We start from the raw sequence: 18,300 nt of genomic DNA on the forward strand, positions 1-18,300 counted from the left end.
ACCACCGAGGGAGAAGAGGAGAAGCGGCCAAATGTTAAGCAGGAGCATGCATACCGATACAGACGCTGAAGTGAACGGTAAGGCAAGCTGCAGCCGCTGCTTTAATCACCGGCGTTGGGGACTGTGCTCGTCAACTTCTCTCAGGAGAATCCATGATCCAAGGGGGAGGTGAGAGAGGGAGAAGAACCAGAAGACGACGGTGGAACCAACTGAATCCAGGGAACCATTCATTAAGCTTAGAGGATTTAGCTTGTGAGACCAGCGTTCCCTAAAAGAACAACACTGATGCAGATGTAGGAGTCCTACAGAGATGAATGGATCATATGTTTTCATGTTGATACTACAGCTTCTGCTCGGACTAGACATCCAAGTGTCTTTGCTTGTTCCTTAAGATTGGGTTTCATGAGCATCTCCAATTTTAGACCGTCCACTGCTGCTGGATCCAAAGCAAAAACACCAAGTTGCACCCTGACAAGAGAACAACATGATTGACTCGCAGCAGTCTTGATTTGTCCATCTCTGCAGAACAATCTGCAGAATCCAATAAGAATTTAGTAATTCTATGTATTCGTAGATCTGGTTTTAAATAAAAGCTGCCAGTCCGGTAAAGACGATGATAAATACTGTTCACAAAAGGACAACTACAACTTTGCTCGGAATTGGTACGCAAATATAACTACAAGACAAACCCTTAATCATGTCAATACACATCACTCTGCACACAGAGAAGATGCTTTGCAGGCAGTCTTTGGAACGCAATGGGCGAAAGAAAATTACATGCACTACCATCTAAATCCTTCGGGAACATCCTTAACATGATGTGTTGCCCGTAGCACATAATCTGTTCTTGACATACTCATTATCTTGATACGTATTCTTAGACCGAACGCTCGTTCTGTACCATAATAGTTCCCATCGGATGATCATCAGTGATTTCATCAACATGTACACTATGGTTTGTGTGTTTTCATGTCCCTGTCTCTATGCATGCGTGCATATATGTATGTCTTAGCAACTACGTACAAACCAACTATGATTTCTTTATTATTTTGTAGATGATCTTGTTTAGTGTTGTTTGTCTCTTCTCACCAAAGCAGTACTGTTCCTTATAGTGTTCAAACTGGTAACGACGTCTTTAGCAAAGCAATACAGCAAAGAATTATCTCTTTAATTTATGTTGTTTCTCTTTCCATGTTGATTGAAGAGGTACTTCTCTTTCTCTGAGGAGGTAAACATCACTTTAAATTGCTTAAAATACATAATGCATAATTCTCAGCGTACTAATTAATACTAGTCTATATATTTGTCTATTTCTCACTCCTCTCTCGCACTTCCCTGCTTTGCTCTCTGTCCGACTCGCTCTCTGCATCCTCAGAGGGAGGAGAAGGGTGTATGGAGAAGCTGAAGTCTTCCTTGAAGTCACTCCAAGGAGCCATCACCAACATAAAGCCCAGTCCAACATGCATCCAAGAACCTAAAACCCAGTCCTTCAGAGAAGTAGGCATCCACTCCAGATTCTGTCGCCTGTATTGTGACTTTGCAGCCGCCTCAGCTTCCTCCTCTGATCATCTCAAGCTCAACCATCAGCCACCTATCGGTATACTTGTCCTTCAACCCGACGAGGAAAACGTCTGTAGCGACGCCCCAACCATGTCCTCCTCTTCCTCCACCTCCCCCACCCGAAGCGCTCGAGAGAACGACGACGTGGATAACCTCCCGTTGGGGCCGATAAGCTCCAAGAGGTTCTTCTTCTCCCCGCGAACCACCAACTGCATCATGGAGGAGGCCAAGCCGGGCACAGGTGTACGACAGTTGGCGGACACGAAGAGCCGAAACGCTTCCTTCTGCGATGGAAGCATGACGGTTACGATGGACTCGCAGGACCCCTACTGCGACTTCAGGGCGTCGATGGAGGAGATGGTGGCGGCGCACGAGCTGTGGGACTGGCGTTGCCTTCAGGAACTGTTACATTGCTACCTGAGGTTGAACGAGGAGAAGCAGCACAAGGTCATCGTGCTGGCGTTCATGGATCTGCTAATGCAACCCATGTCCCGAACCAAGGAAGGCCACCCTTCTGCTCCTCGCCATCTTACTTGGTATCCCGGTGAGATGTAAAGCTACCAATCAATATGGTAAGATGTGACTATTATCAAGCACTCCTCTGTGGTTTTCCTTTTCTTGGTGGAAGGGATTTTGCTTCAGGTGACTGCACTCAGAGGAGATAGGTGGTGGATAGGTTTCTAGTTAGTGGTTGGTAGCTGTATCTCCTTGCTGCTGGCTTAAGAAAGCTATTTGCTGCACTCTGCTGCTTCTTTGTATACCTATGTAAATGTCATCTATCTCGCCATGGTTTACTTGCTCTGAAAGGTCCATCAGTAGTCTCGGGTGGACGCCAGTAAACAGCTTCCGGATGAAGGTGGTCCTGCGGGAGTGATGAGGGAGTCTGGCGGCCTGCTGTACTTGATGCTCAATCCCATTGATTTCACGCTTCCGGCATGCATGGAATTTTCCTTTTACCCAAAACTCCATTGTGTGCATGTGTGCTTCGCTTAGTATTGTAGGGGGGAGGGGAGGAGGGGAGGGAATTATACCCGATCGTATCTGTTATTGCCTTGCTTTTACCCAAAACTACCATGTGCTTCGCTTGGTAGTTTTCCTTTTACCCAAAACTACCATGTGCTTCGCTTAGTATTGAAGCCTCACGCAATTATACCCGATCGTATCTGTTATTGCCTTGTCGTTGTTGACTGAGGAGTTACCACAGTTTGATTCTGTTGTGAAGGCTCAAGCTCATCTTGTTTCGTTCACATGGTAGTCACGAGAGGTGGCTGAAGTGGGGGAAAAGTCCGGCTAAAGCAATAATGAGGTATTGCTTGTTCACTTGAGATGGATTCCGCATCGGACCGAGGAAATATAGGTTTGCTCGGGATTATGCGAATGAGCTGATGCGTGTCTTGGCTTCGTCAGGATCCCTACACAAGTGGTGGGGGTTCCTAACTCTATCTTTTGATGATTAAATTAGTTTCTAAAAAGAGTGAAAACAATAGTGCCTCCCCTTTCTTTAGCCTTAGGGATCGATTTTTATACCTAAATGATCAATGAAAAAAGGTCTACAATTGATGTGGATGGGTTTTACATCCATATGGGGCTCATTTATGCACGCAGTCGATGGGTACTATTCCCTGTGGTGTGTTGCCAACGAAGGGCGACTGTAGAGGTGCTGTTTGCCAGGGTTGACGCTTGCTCGGGATAAGCAGATGATGGCCGCTTGTGTCAGGCGACCGGAAATGAGAAATAGGTTTTGTCACCCACATGCTCCCTATGGTCAACCCATGCAGCCTTTCCTTAAGCTACTGTTGGCTAGAGGCGGAAGGTCACTTCCTTATCACTCGTCGTAGAGAAGAAGAGCATGTGGGTTCTTTTGCCCATATCATTGCCTAGGTCCTAGGTAGCGGTGGGTTACTGAGTGAGTCAGGTCAAAGCCGATGTCGTCTTATTCCCTATCGTATATAGAGTTTTGTATCGTTCAGAGTACTTTCACTGTCGATAACAATTATACCCGGACAAATGTTAACATAGAATCTTTAGTTGTGTCATTATCCACATTTATTTTATTCATTTATAGCTCAGAATTATAATGGTTAGATTCACTATCGCGGCCTCCACCCTACTGTCCTGGAGTCCCTCCACCTGTCGACGTCAACACAGATGCTAGTCATAAGTGTTTTGTAAGCTAATCACGTGAGTGATTACACATGACACGCTATACAGTCTTTTTACTTATTATTATTATTGGTATTTTCTCACTTTATGTTGCATATTGCATATATTGTGATGTCCATAGATCTGTGTAATAAAAAATGGATCATGATGAGATCGCGATAATAAGATCGATTTGCCTTTAAACACAGATCATAAATAATTCTAATTGTAGGTAACTCGAGAGAGACATCGAGATAATCAAACAGATTGGCATACTGTATACCCGTCCGAGGTGGCTTATCTCATAGTTACTTATGTGGGGACACTATGATATAGTGCAGGTGCTCATTAGAGAATGAGTTCATTAATTGATCCGCTCACAGAATACTAGATAGTTACTGATATCTTATTATCAAACAGTGATTCTGTGATCCAAGTTGTGTGTCTAGTCCTTAGACTTGAGACACTAAGTATGCATTGTATGAGTACTCCGCTCTTTAATATCGAACTTATATGTTTGGAGGTTCCAGATCTAATACAATTGAATATCAGGAGTGGTAGCCAACCTTATGAGGGTAATTAAGTATCGATAGATGATCATCTACTGTCGATGTCATGAGAGAAATATCTTATATGTTATTACTCAAGCAAATCTCTAGCCATGGTCATTTGGATTAAGAGAGATAGGAGTTCTTTGGAAGAATCTGATTAGGGAGAGACTCGAGTAGGTTCCAAATGGGCCTGATAGTACCATACCCGGTATACGATCTTTGGAATATTAGATGAATGAGGAACTATAGATACATAATAACTAATAATAGATAAGTCTAATTGATTAAATTCTCATGTATCATTTAGGGGCTGCGGCGTAGTGGCATGGTATGTCCGTAGTCGATGAGTTGAGTGAGTTATTGTAAAAGATAATAATTTACTAAGTTAGAAGGAGTTCTGACAGGTATGACTCACGACCGGCTCGATATTGGGCCTAGAGGATAACATACCTATGGTAAGTGTTATGACGAGTATAGGTTCAGATATGAGATATCTACTAGAGCCTATATCTTATTAGATATCCAATAAACTCCTAAATTATTAGATCTTGTGAATAAAATCCAATAAGAGCCAATGAGAGATTATTAGGTAGATATCCACTCATCCAAAAGGCTTGAGTAGTTGGATGGAGACCTAGTACCAAATAGGGTGAGATATATTAGGGTTAAGTTGATCGATACCTCTATAAATAGGAGGGAACCAAAGAAGCATAGGCTAGAACCTTTTTGGTTATCACATCCTATTATTCCTCCCTCCCTCTCTTCCTCAACTAATAGCCCCAACTTGGTGCGTGTAGAGAGCAAGAAGGGTCGATCCCTTCTTGATCACCTGATGTGCATGAAGAGGAAAATTGTACAGCAATTTGAGAAGCGTCTTTGCTACACTGCTAGTCATAGGTACCCTACAAGCTAATCATGTGAGTGATAACACATAGTCTTTTTGTTTATTATTATTATGATATTTTCTCACTTTATATTACTTGATACATACATATATATATATATATATATATATATATATATATATATATATATATATATATATATATATATATATATATATATATATATATATATCACGATAATGATGTCGATTCGCCTTTAAATACAAACCCTAAATAATCCCGATCATAGGTTACTCGAGATGGACATCGAGATAACCAAACAGACTAGTGTGTTGTATACCCATCCATATGATAGAGGTGACTAGTCTCATAGCTGCTTGTGTGGAGACACTGGGGCTATAATGCAGGTGCTCATTGGAGAATGAGTTCACTGATTGATTCGCTCACGGAATGCTGGATAGTTGATGATACCTCATTGTCAGATAACGATTCTATTGTACCAATGGTGTACCTGGTTCTTAGATTTGAGACACCAAGGATGTCCTGTATGAGTACTCCACTCTTTAAAACTAGACTTATAGGTTTGGAAGTTCCAAATCTAGTATAACCAATTATCGGGAGTGGTAGCCAACTTAACAAGGGTTATTAAGTATTTATAAAAGATTATTCACTCTTGATATCATGAGAGGAAATCCTGTGTTCGTACCTAGACAAATCCTTGGCCAAGGTCATTCGGATTGAGAGAGAAAGAGTTATTCGGGAGAATCCGATTAGAGCGAGACTCGAGGAGAAACTATATAGGTCTGATAGCACTATGCCTGATATATGGTCTCTGAGATATTAGATAGATGAGGAACTATAGGTATATAATAATTGAGGACAGATATGTCTAAATGATTGGATTCCCCTATATCATCTAGGGACTACGGCGTAGTGGCCTAATACATCCGCAATTAATGAGTCAAGTGAGTTATTATAGAGATAATAATTTACTAAGCCGGAAAGAGTTCTGACAAGTATGACTCATGACCAGCTCGATATTAGGCCTAGAGGGTCACACACATGTGGTAGGTGTTGCGACGAGTAGATGTTCGAATATGAGATATCCGCTATAGCCCCTATCTTATTGGATATTCATTAAGTCCCGGAATTATTGGATCTTATAGGTGAGATCCAATAAGAGCTAATAAGAGATTATTAGATAAAGATCCACTAATCTAAGAGGCTTGGGTGGATGGAGATACAGTACCCAATAAGGCAGGATCCATTATGGTTAAATTGATAGGGGGCCTCTATAAATAGGAGAGAACCAAAGGGCCATAAGCTAGGTTTTTTGGTTGCCACCTCCTATTCTCCTCTCCCCTCCTCCTTAGCCAATAGGTAAAGAGATTTGAGTAGCAATTTGAGGAGCATCTTCGTAGCCCCTATCATGTAGATCATCGCTAGAGTGGAGGATGCTTGATCTCCTTCATCCTCTCCCTAGGTAATTATCTTATGCGTAATTTATGATTTCATGAGTTTTTGTGCACTAATATTCGTACGATGATAAACACTATTTGAAAATTTTGAGATTTTTATTTTATGTTCTTCCGCTGCGCATGTGATGTCGCCCCTATATTTTCCAACAACATCTACCGTATGGATCACTACTAGAGAGGAGGACAATTGACCTTCTTCATCCACTCCTATAGATTTGGGATTTTATAGGGATATACGATATCCCTAGATAATAAATCTCAGTTGATACACGTGATTTTGATTTTGTATTTTATTTTGGGCACCAATCTTTGCACGATGACGAAACTTTTTCCTTTTGAAAAATATGAGATTTTATTTTTCTGTTCTTTCACTACGCATGTGATTCTCTATCTAGGATTCCCAATAGCAGATACAGAGTGGTGAAAGGGCTAGTCGGTAAGAGATGGTGCTAGAATTGATGCAACAATGGGGGGGGGAGCAGTAGAAGCTCCGGTGACCCCAGCTTTGGGTCAAGGTTAAGATCCACCCAATAGTTTAGCGATGAGGCAACCATCATCTTTGTTATAGATATTATGATGACCACCACCATTTATGTCGATGCGACACAGTTATTGCTCGACAACTACGTCAGTGTCAACACAGATGTAAAGCATCACAGTCTCACAGACTTAGCTGGTTTTGCCTAAGTCATGCGGCACCCTTACATGTCTATCCACAAAGGTCAACCTCCTTGAAACCTTCTATGGTCCATCCTGGTGGAGTCTAGGTGGAACTCTATAAATAGTGATGTAACTATTTTTTTTAAATCAATGAATTAATCAATGAAATATTATTCTAGTTTGTTATGACAAACCCTAGGAGGTCGATCACCTCGAAGCGATCAAGGAGGCTGATCCACTCGAAGTGATCAAGGAGGCAGATCCCCTCGAAGTGATCATCTATTTTCCCTATTTTCTTCCATTTTTTCTATTTCTTTTACGATAAAACCTTAGGGTTCTATCAAACCAATGAAAATTACAAACAAACTTCACAAGCTCTAAACGATCACAAAACAAAGGATCTAAAATAGTCTACTACATACCGAGATCTCTCACAAGTGTTCACATGACACAACATTTATTTACAAGCCTAAAATGGCCACCAAACCCAACTAAATTGAGCTATTAAGCCTTTAACCGTCCATCTACATGTTGTGCAAAGCATGAATATACTAAAAGATACGGACATACATAAGCATTATATTAAACACCTTGTTTACAGTTTTGTTCGTTACATTCTCCCACACTTATTCCTTCGACGTCCTCGTCGAAGCTTTTGTCGATGCTACAACTCCTCACCTTTGCTGAGTCTTTAATCTTTTGCTCCAACTACAATGTGCCTCCTGGCTCCTAGCTGCTCTCCGTCGCTATTGTTGAGTAGTCAAACTTTTGACCCACTATGTTACTTCAACTCGCCAATGACTTTGACTATAGTGTGGGGTTGGTTGAATTGTGTTGATCCTTGTTGATTCATGCGGATCCTTTAAATGAAGGAAAAGACCATCCTTATTATGCGCTAGTCTCTCAAATGTCTCATGCTGCTTGAACTGGTGGATATTTGTTGGAGCTTTAATGAGTATCGCCTCACAAACTTTTGAAGTTTTTGAGTTCTTCCTCCATAAAATTTGCCCATCGACTATTCTTTTACTTAGTTGTCACTTCCAAGTAGTTTTGCATAACTTTCATTTTCGATTGGTATTCTGTTGGGAAATAAAGTGGATAATCTACTCTTAGTAGCACTGATTACCATTGGTGAGGATTTGACAACTATTGTCTTCCATTTTATTTGGTTTCTTCGAATGGTCTTTGAACATATACAAAGCTCCTCTACTGGATAGATAAGAGAAATGAGGTACTCGATTTTGCCCATTGTCTTAAGAGTTGAGAAGACAAAGGTTTCTTGACTTCGCTTGCCTCCTCGAGGGTTGTACTCCATGCATCGAGCTGGTTACTAGCCTTCGCCCGCTCTTTGCTCACACTTCTAGAGCACTCAAAATGTTTGCACTCCTTACGTTGAGTTAGCTATTATGATTCACATTCTCACGAACTTCTAGAATGTAGGAAGTTTTCATCCCAACTTAGAATAAGTCTCCAATAGTTTTGGTCATCTCTGGGATTGTACCGTCTTCTCCATCAATCTTGTCGCCTACTCCACTGAGTAGCAAAGGTACAGCACCATGTATTGTCTGTTTCATTCCTTGGTTGTGTACTCTTGCATGACCCGAAGTCCTTTACTTTCGGCTATCTTGATGAGAAGCTCATTGACACTAGTCTTATGAAGTTCTCTGGCCTCTGCCCTTCAACCTTGTCTTAGTACTTGGAGTTTGCCTCTGCATTCTCCACCTCCTCGGCCCCTTTCATGACCAAGCACTCTCCCCCCCTCATGAGAGCAAGGGATCGATGACTCTATGGAAGTCTCACCTCTACGGTACTATAGCGCTGTCATGCCCATGACCCTACTATCCGTCGCCTTGCATCTACGTCCCTTTCTTCATGATCAATAGATCTACCTCTATGGCATTGTGACATTCCTCCGAGTCCACCTTCATTTTAATCGATGCTTAGTTTTTGGATAGCTAAGTCCCTCTTGACTCGTCATCGCTTCCTCGTCCTTTTCGACCCTCTGCTTCAACACATCTGTGTTCTTCAAGCAGTTCCCCTTGGTCGATGGAAAGACAGTGTCACGCCCCCCCAAATTTAATTTTAATTCAGGAGATGTGAACCTAACTCAAAATTGATAATATTATAATTCAACAAACAATCCAGGATCCAATCATACATTTGAGGTCACTAAGAAAAACATTCAAGTCATTCATCTCTACAATCCACAATTCACAAAACCTGTGTAGTTCATAATCATACATCATGTCACTAGATGATTCTTAAAATCCAAATGTAACTTAACTAAACCATAACCACATCATAAATCCATAGTTGTGAGAATCTATACAATTACAAAACCAATATGTACCACATGTTTATATCATTCATTACATAATTTTAACTTAACATTCTCAAAATCATAACATGAGAGGTACTTTTCAAATATTTACAGGATACATCAATCTAGATTTATCATTGATACACACAAAAGGAACTTATACAACATCAACATATCAAGTACGAAAGATTTGCCCCAAAATCTTCTAGCTTCCCACTGCCTCAACCCAAACTACATATTTTAGCGAGCGATAAGCTATCCTGAAAAATTTATATATCAACGGGGTGCGGGGTGAGCATATAAAGCTCAACAAGCGACTAATATATCCAAAGCAAAGAGGATAGTTTTTTTTTTGTCTAATTTCATATAGAATAGGTTTTGTCTAAATAAGAGTTTATTACAAAATGTTATGACCGAAACATTGCATAGAGGTCAGATTACCGAAAAATTACAGATTCATAGCTTTGTATCAAAACGAAAGAAGGTATGGTTCTCAGTTGAAATCTTTCAAATTTTGCAGAGTAAAAATGAAAACAAAGATTAAGATTACTGTGGGATGGGGTTAGAACACTTGCCTTAAAATTATTTGAATCCAAAATGTGGGAAAATTGATGAAAAAACTCAAGCTCTTCTTCTTCTTCTTCTTCTTCTTCTTCCCTTCTCTTCTCAAACTCACGTTGGCTGCAACTCTTCAGGTTTGTTTTCTTTAACCTTTCATCTAGTTCTTTTTTTTTTTTTTTTGGGTTTTGGCTAATGTAAAAGTTGCAAGGTGTCATGCATGCATGAAAGGAGCTAGGTGTCATCTTTAGAGTAAATATAAGTGGCACCCTTAGGTTAGCTAGTGACACATGTCCATTTTTTTTTTTTTAACTTAAATCTAAATCTTTCATAAATTATATCAAACTTCTAATATTTACTCTTAGGTCACTAGCCATAAATTTTTAATATAATATTATTTAATATAAAATAATTATTAAATAATCCTTATTTTTACACACAAACCTTTTACTAAATTTTAAAAAATGGGGGATGTTACAGACAGACTATAACTCTCAGCATGGTCTCCATTATCATGTTGCGGGGTTCACAATGATTATATTCTCCTTAGCTTCCTTGGTAGCAACGTTCGCTTACTCGGCCTTTGACTTGTTAGGCTCTCTTAAGCGAGTATGAACTCTGGAGCAATCCAACTCTCTAGTTGCTACGATCATTCCTCTGCATGATCAAGTCCCTCCTATGGGACACTCTAGTACTTGCATTCAAACTTTTCCCTTGGTAGTACACAACCCCAATATATTGATAACCAAGGCTTTTATCCGATGCAAAATTCGATGCACGCATGAAAGACCCGCCTCTGCGGTACTATGACCTTCACTCCTTAAATTCATAACTCTTCTTGTCATCATGTTGTTCACCAAAGTAGAGCTCACAGTAGCTCCGGATCATATCTCCATATGATATAGTCCCTCACAGGAATATATTCGTGTGTATCACATTACTACGAACTGTTCCACCATGATCCGCTGCACCATTCGCCTCCTGGTAACATCTTTATTGTATTCTGATCCTCGTGAGATGAACTCGGATCGTGATCCCTCCATGTGTGGCCTTTGCCAACACATCGCAGGGCCTCTTTCACCTTCGATTATGTTCGTTCCTTTTGACCTTCGTCCACCCACTCTTGGGTCACACTTAGACGAAACATCACTCTAGGATAGTTCGTCGCCTAATAGCTCCCGAAGTCTACCGATTTCATTGAAATCGGTGCATCATTGTTTAGGTCATGGGCCTCTGCCCCTATCAACACAATATCCACTGTGCACTACTCCCTTTATGGCAACTTGAATGGCAGCACTGTGGCATATTCATCAAGAGTATCTACCTCTGCATCCTTTTGCCCCATGCCAAGGCCTTCTGAACAACTTCGCCTCCGTAAGTTGAGTCACCTTAGTTCCTCCGTCAAATGCTTCTCTAAGGTAAGGCGCATGTGCCTCGAAGCTCCCTTCATCTTTGGCATCATGCATGATGAGCCCGCTCAATCAGAATGAGAGACATGATCTCGCTCTTGCCTTTGCAAGAGTTCATGTCCTTGACCTCTATCCATGGAAAGCTCTATGCCTCTGCTCTATGTTTCATCTTCTATGCTAGCTCCCTTCATGCGGCTTAGGTACTTCGTCAAGTTACACCCAAGTTACTCCGCTCCTTATTTTTCATTGAGTTAATGGTGGCCCTCGCGCCCACCATTCCACAGGTCAACCCTCCATTGAGTCTGATCTCCATATCGACTCCAAGTGTATCTTCATTTGTATTATCTTGGGTCGCTCCCCCACTTGATCTCGTAATGCATTTCCCTAATGCACTATCTTAAGCCAGATCATGTGACGACTCCTCGCCACTCGCTCGATCCGTTAAGCTTTATGAAGTTATTTTGAGGTACTCCTCAACATGTGCGGTCCATTGCACCTGCCGGGACTTATCCCTCATAGATATTTATCCCATTGGAGCAACTTTTCTCTTTGTATCCTTCTCTTTGAAAGTTTCGGAAACTAACATCCCTTTGGACTACTTCGCCTTGCTGAACAAACTATGCATTGTTCTGCCTCCCGCAAAGACACTTGCTAGATTGTGATTCCACATCAATACAGCCCCTGTTGCACCCCTCAAGGCCTAGCAACATGGTGAACTCGCTACACACTTTAGCCTCCTATAGACGTATCTTTCTCATGCTGAAGAGAATGTTTCAATACTCCATGATGCCAAGTTTCGGTCGGCTTAGGATGGCCATGAACACTCCATCGTTCGCATACAAGCCTTTGCATTAGTACCGAATTCTTTAAGTTAGTAATTCCCCTCACCTTTGTGAGCTTTGCATAACCCTTTCAGTCACTGAATAACTCATTCCACCTTATATGATCACATCTTTTACCAAGCATCTCGCTTGCCTTGAGCACCATCAAGTATAATTGCCAACGTTGAGCCGTAGCTCAAACTCATCTATCCCAACCTTTGTGCGCTACGCATTCTTTCCAGCTTACTTGTCCTCGTGGTGCCTCTTGCGCAAAGGGGTTGGCCATTCCTCTGAATGCTAATCATAGATATTCGCTCCTCTAAGCAACTCCTTTTCCCTATATTTCCATGCTTGTTTTCCCCCAAACGGTTGCGCGTGCTAGTTGCCATCAATGCAGCCCTGCTAGCTCCCCCACGTTTACATGCCAAGTGTTTCTATGAGTGCTTATCCTGCTCCGATACAATCTGTCATAGATTTAGCTGGTTTTGCCTAAGTCATGCGGCACCCTTGCATGTCCGTTTACAAAGGTTAGCCTCCCCGAAACATTCTATGGTCCCTTAGGATCTACAAAAGAGAAAACGGGTTAGAGAAAATGCCCTACTCGAGATCCATAAGGAAACATTTCAAAAAATATTTCATAACCAATGCAAATTATAAACAGACTTCACAAGTTCTGAATGGTCACACAACAAAGGATTAAAAATGGTCCACTACAGACCGAGATCTCCCACAAGTGTCCACATGAAACAATCTTTATTTACAAGCTAAAATAAGCACCAAACCCAACTAAATTGGGGCTGTTAAGCCTTCGACCATTCCTTTATATGCTGTGCAAAGCATGAATAAACTAAAAAACACGGACATACATGAGCATTACATTAAACACCCTATTTACAGTTTTGTCCATGATAACAGGGCAAGCTATGATGAGGTCGACGGTGTGCTCCTCGTGAAGGTAGATGACATTGCTGTTGGGAAATCATGGGGGGCGACATCATATGCGCAGCGGAAGAACAAGAAAACAAAAATCCCCGATTCTCAAAAAGATGTTCGTCGTCGTGCGAAGATTGGTACGCAAAAATCCGCAAAATACAAAACTGCGTATAGAGATTGTGTTACCTAGGGAGATCGTATATCCCTGTTTCCTTGCAGATCCTTAGGAGAGGGTGAAGGAGGTCAAGCGTCCTCCTCTCGAGCGGTGATCCACACAGCAGGGTTGCGACGACGCTCTTCAAAACTCCAGGCCTACTCTAAGGTGGAGAGGGAGAGGAGAATAGGAAGGGCAAGCAAAGACTCTAGCCTATGAGGCTGTGAATCCCTCCTATTTATAGAGATCCCGTGTCAAACCCTAATGGGTCCTTCCCTAGTGGGTATTGGATCTGCATCCAATAAGACAAGGGCTCCGTCGGATATCTCATATCCGAACCTCTACTCATCGCAATGCCTACCATATGTGTGTGACCCTCTAGGCCCAATATCGAGCTGGCCGTGAGTCATACCTATCAGAACTCCTTCTAACTCAGTGAATTATTATCTCTGTAATAATTCACTTGACTCATCGACTACGGACGTACTAGGCCACTACGCCGTAGTCCCCAGACGATACAGGGGAATCCAATCCATTGGACCTGTCTGTCCTCAGTTACCATGTACCTATAGTCCCTCATCCATCTAATATCCCAGAGACCGTATATCGAGCATGGTGCTGTCAGACCCATACGGTTTCTACTCAAGTCTCGCTCTAATCGGATTCTCCCGGAGAACTCTTTCTCTCTCAACCCGAATGACCCTGGCCAGGGATTTGTCTGAGCAAGAACACATGGGATATTCCTCTCATGACGCCGAGAGTAGATGATCCTCTGTCGACACTCAATAGCCCTCGTAAGGTCGACTACCACTCCCAATGACCAGCTGTACTAGATCTGGGACAGCCAAACCTATAAGTCTGGTATCAAAGAGTGGAGCACTCATACAGGACATCCTTGGTGTCTCAAGTCTAAGGACCAGATACACCACTAGGACTACGGAATCGCTGTCTGACAATAAGGCATCATCAACCATCCAACATTCCGTAAGCGGATCAATCAGTGAACTCATTCTCCAATGAGCACCTGTACTGTATCCCTAGTGTCCCTACATGAGCAGCTATGAGACCAGCTGCATCCATCATATGGACGGGTATACAGCACACCAGTCTATCCGGTTATCACGATGTCCCTCTCGAGTAACCTATGACCGGGATTATTTAGGATATGTGTTTAAAGGTGAATCGATCTCATTATCGTGATCTCATCACGATCCGATTCCCATTGTACAAATCTAAGGACATCACAATATATATATGCATTTATGCAATAGTTATAAAGTGATATACGCCAAAATATAATAAGCAAAAAAGATTCTGTATCAAGTCACACGTGCCATCACTCACGTGATTGGCTTGCTGGGCACCTATGACTAGCAATTGCAATGAGAGAAAACCTTATTATTGTCAAAGGCGACCGAGCAACTATGTTGATGTTGACTCCAGCGGAGCCACCGTCGCCACTACTTATGTCGTCTGCTATTGAATGTTAAAATTATTTTTTTACCATTTTTTTTATGTTTTTATCTATAAAACTGATGTTGTTAGGGTAAATGCATCTAGATGTTTCACTTTCGTAATTATAAGAATTCCAATGTAACATTTTAAAGTATAAGGATCGAAACATTAAGGGTAGCTAACTATAAGAGGTAATATGTAATTAACCTCGACTAAACTAAGGTAGTCATAAGCATAAAATGAACCAGATCGACTTCATTAGATAAACTATACTATTAATGGTTCAAATTTATTACATTAATAGTTCAAGTGTACTTTGTATGCAGCGGAAAACTTGTAACATTCTGCCATTGGACTGTATTGTTAAAATGACCAAATTCTGATAAGGAATATTTTTGCATCAATCATAGCCCGCCAACTGACCACCATCGAGGAGCTAATGTGGAAGACATAGGTTACTCGAGAGGGGCATCAAGATACCAGACAAACTAATGTGATGTATACCCATCCATATGATAGATGCGGTTGGTCTCATAGCTGCTCGTGTGGGGACACTAGTGCTACAGTGTAGGTGCTCATTAGAGAATGAGTTCACTAATTGATCCGCTCACGGAATACTAGATGGTTGATGATACCTCATTGTCAGACAGTGATTCCGTCATCCCAGTGGTGTACCTGATCCTTATACTTGAGATACAAAGGATGTCCTATATGAGTACTCAACTCTTTGATACCAGACTTACAGATTTGGAAGTTTCAGATCTAGTGCAATCGGTCATCGGAAGTGGCAACTAACTTTTACAAGGGCTATTGAGTGTTGATAAAAGATCATTCGCTCTCGGTATCATGAGAGGAATATCCCGTATATTCTTACTCAAATAAATCTTTGGCTAAGATCATTCGGATTGAGATAGAAAGAGTTCTCCGGGAGAATCTGATTAAAGCAAGACTCGAGGAGAAACTATATGAGCCCGATAGCACCATGCTCAGTATACGGTCTTTGGGATATTATATGGATGAAGGATTATAGTCCTAGTCATAGGTGCCTTGCAAGCCAATTACGTGAGTGATAGCACGTGTGACTTGACACATAGTATTTTTGCTTATTATTATTATTTAACATTTTATCACTTTATATTGTCTGTTGCTTGAATATATTATGATGTCCATGGATTTGTGCACCAAGAATCAGATCATGATGAGATCATGATAATGAGATCGATTCACCTTTAAACACAGATCATAAATAATCTCGATCATATGTTACTCGAGAGGGACATCGAGAAAACTAGATAGATTGGTGTGCTGTATATCCGTCCATATGATGGATGTAGCTGGTCTTATAATTGCTCGTGTGGGGACACTAAGGATACAATATAGGTCCTCATTGAAGAATGAGTTCACTGATTGATCCATTTATGGAATATTGGATGGTTGATAATGCCTTATTGTCAAATAGTTATTCAGTAGTCATAGTGGTGTATATGGTCCTTAGACTTAAGACACTAAGGATGTCCTATATGAGTACTCCATTTTTTGATATTGGACTTATAGGTCTGGAGGTTCCAGATCTAGCACAATTGGTCATCGGGAGTGGTAGCCAACCTTACAAGGACTATTGAGTATCGATAGAGGATCATCCACTCTCCGTGTCATAAGAAAAATATCCTATGTGTTCTTGCTTAGACAAATCCTTGGTCAGGATCATTCCGATTGTGAGAGAAAAAGTTCTCCCGGAGAATCCAATTAGAGTGAAACTCAAGTAGAAACCGTATGGGTTTGACAGCATCATGCCTAGTATACGATCTCTGGGATATTAGATGGATGAGGAACTATATGTATATGATAATTGAGAACAGATAGATCCAATGGATTGGATTCCCGTGTATCATTTGGGGATTGCGATGTAGTAGTGGCTTAGTACGTCTGCAATCGATGAGTCGAGTGAATTATTATGAAGATAATAATTCACTAAGCCAGAAAGAGTTCTGACAAGCTCATATCTTATTGGATATCCAATAAGCCCTTGAATTATTGGATCTTATAGATGAGATCCAATAAGAGCCAATGAGAGATTATTGGATAAAGATCCACTAATCTAAGAGGCTTTGGTAGTTGGATGGAGATCCAATACCCAATATGGCAAGATCCATTAGGGTTAAGTCGATAGGGAACCTCTATAAATAGGAGGGAACTAATGGTTCATAGACTAGAGCTTTTTGGGTTGTCTTTCCTATTCTCCTCCCCTTCTCCTCCTCAAATAGAAGGCTTGAAGTTTTGAGGAGCATCGTCCTAACCCTACTATGTGGATCACCGCTAGAGAGAAGGACGTTTGACCTTCTTCACCCTCTCCTAGAGATCTATAGGGATTTATGGATATACGGTCTCCTAGGTAACACAATCTTTCATACACATAATTTTAAGTTTTATGATTTTTACGCACTAATCTTCGCATGACGATGAACATATCTTTGGAAAATTAAGGATTTTCTTTTATGTTCTTCCGCTACGCATATGATGTCACGCCCAGATTTCCCTACATATATGTATATGGTAACCGAGAACAGATAGGTCCAAAGGATTAGATTCTCTTATATCGTCTGGGGACTACAGCGTAGTGGCCTAGTATGTCCGTAGTCGATGAGTCGAGTGAATTATTATAGGGATAATAATTCACTGAATCAGAAAGTGTTCCGATAGGTATGACTCATGGCCAGCTCGATATTGAGCCCACACACACATGGTAGATGTTGCGACGAGTAGATATTCAGATATGAGATATCAGTTTGAGCCCCTATCTTATTGGATAGAGATATAGTAATCTAAGAGGCTTGAGTAGTTGGATGTAGATCCAATACCCAATAGGGCAGGATCCATTAGGGTTAAGTTGACAGAAAGCCTCTATAAATATGAGAGAACTAAAGAGTCATAGGCTAGGCTTCTTAGTTGCCACCTCCTATTCTCCTCTCCCCTTCTCCTCCTCAGATAGCAGGTGTAAAGATTTGGGTAACGATTTGAGGAGCATCTTTGTAGCCTCTGTCGTGTAGATCACCACTAGAGATGAGGACACTTGACCTCTTTCATCCTCTCTCACAGGTCTATAGGAATTCAAGGATATATAATCTTCCTAAGTAATACAACAATCTTACATGTAGTTTTCAGTTTCACGGGTTTTACGTATCAATCTTCACATAATAATGAACACATTTTGGGAAATTTGATATTTTTGTTTTATGTTCTTCTGCTGCGTGTGTGATGTCACCCATAGATTTCCCTACAGTCCGACTAAACCTTGTTAGTCGTCAGGGCTGACAAGTGATGCCCCTTATGTTGTCTTCTATTATTGACATACCATAGGGGGTCATATAGATCAGCTGTCCATATAAAATAGGCCACAAAAGGATGTATAGATCA

The sequence above is a fragment of the Musa acuminata genome, chromosome BXJ1-8 (assembly GCF_036884655.1).
Source record: "Musa acuminata AAA Group cultivar baxijiao chromosome BXJ1-8, Cavendish_Baxijiao_AAA, whole genome shotgun sequence".
In the NCBI taxonomy this organism is placed as follows: Eukaryota; Viridiplantae; Streptophyta; class Magnoliopsida; order Zingiberales; family Musaceae; genus Musa; species Musa acuminata.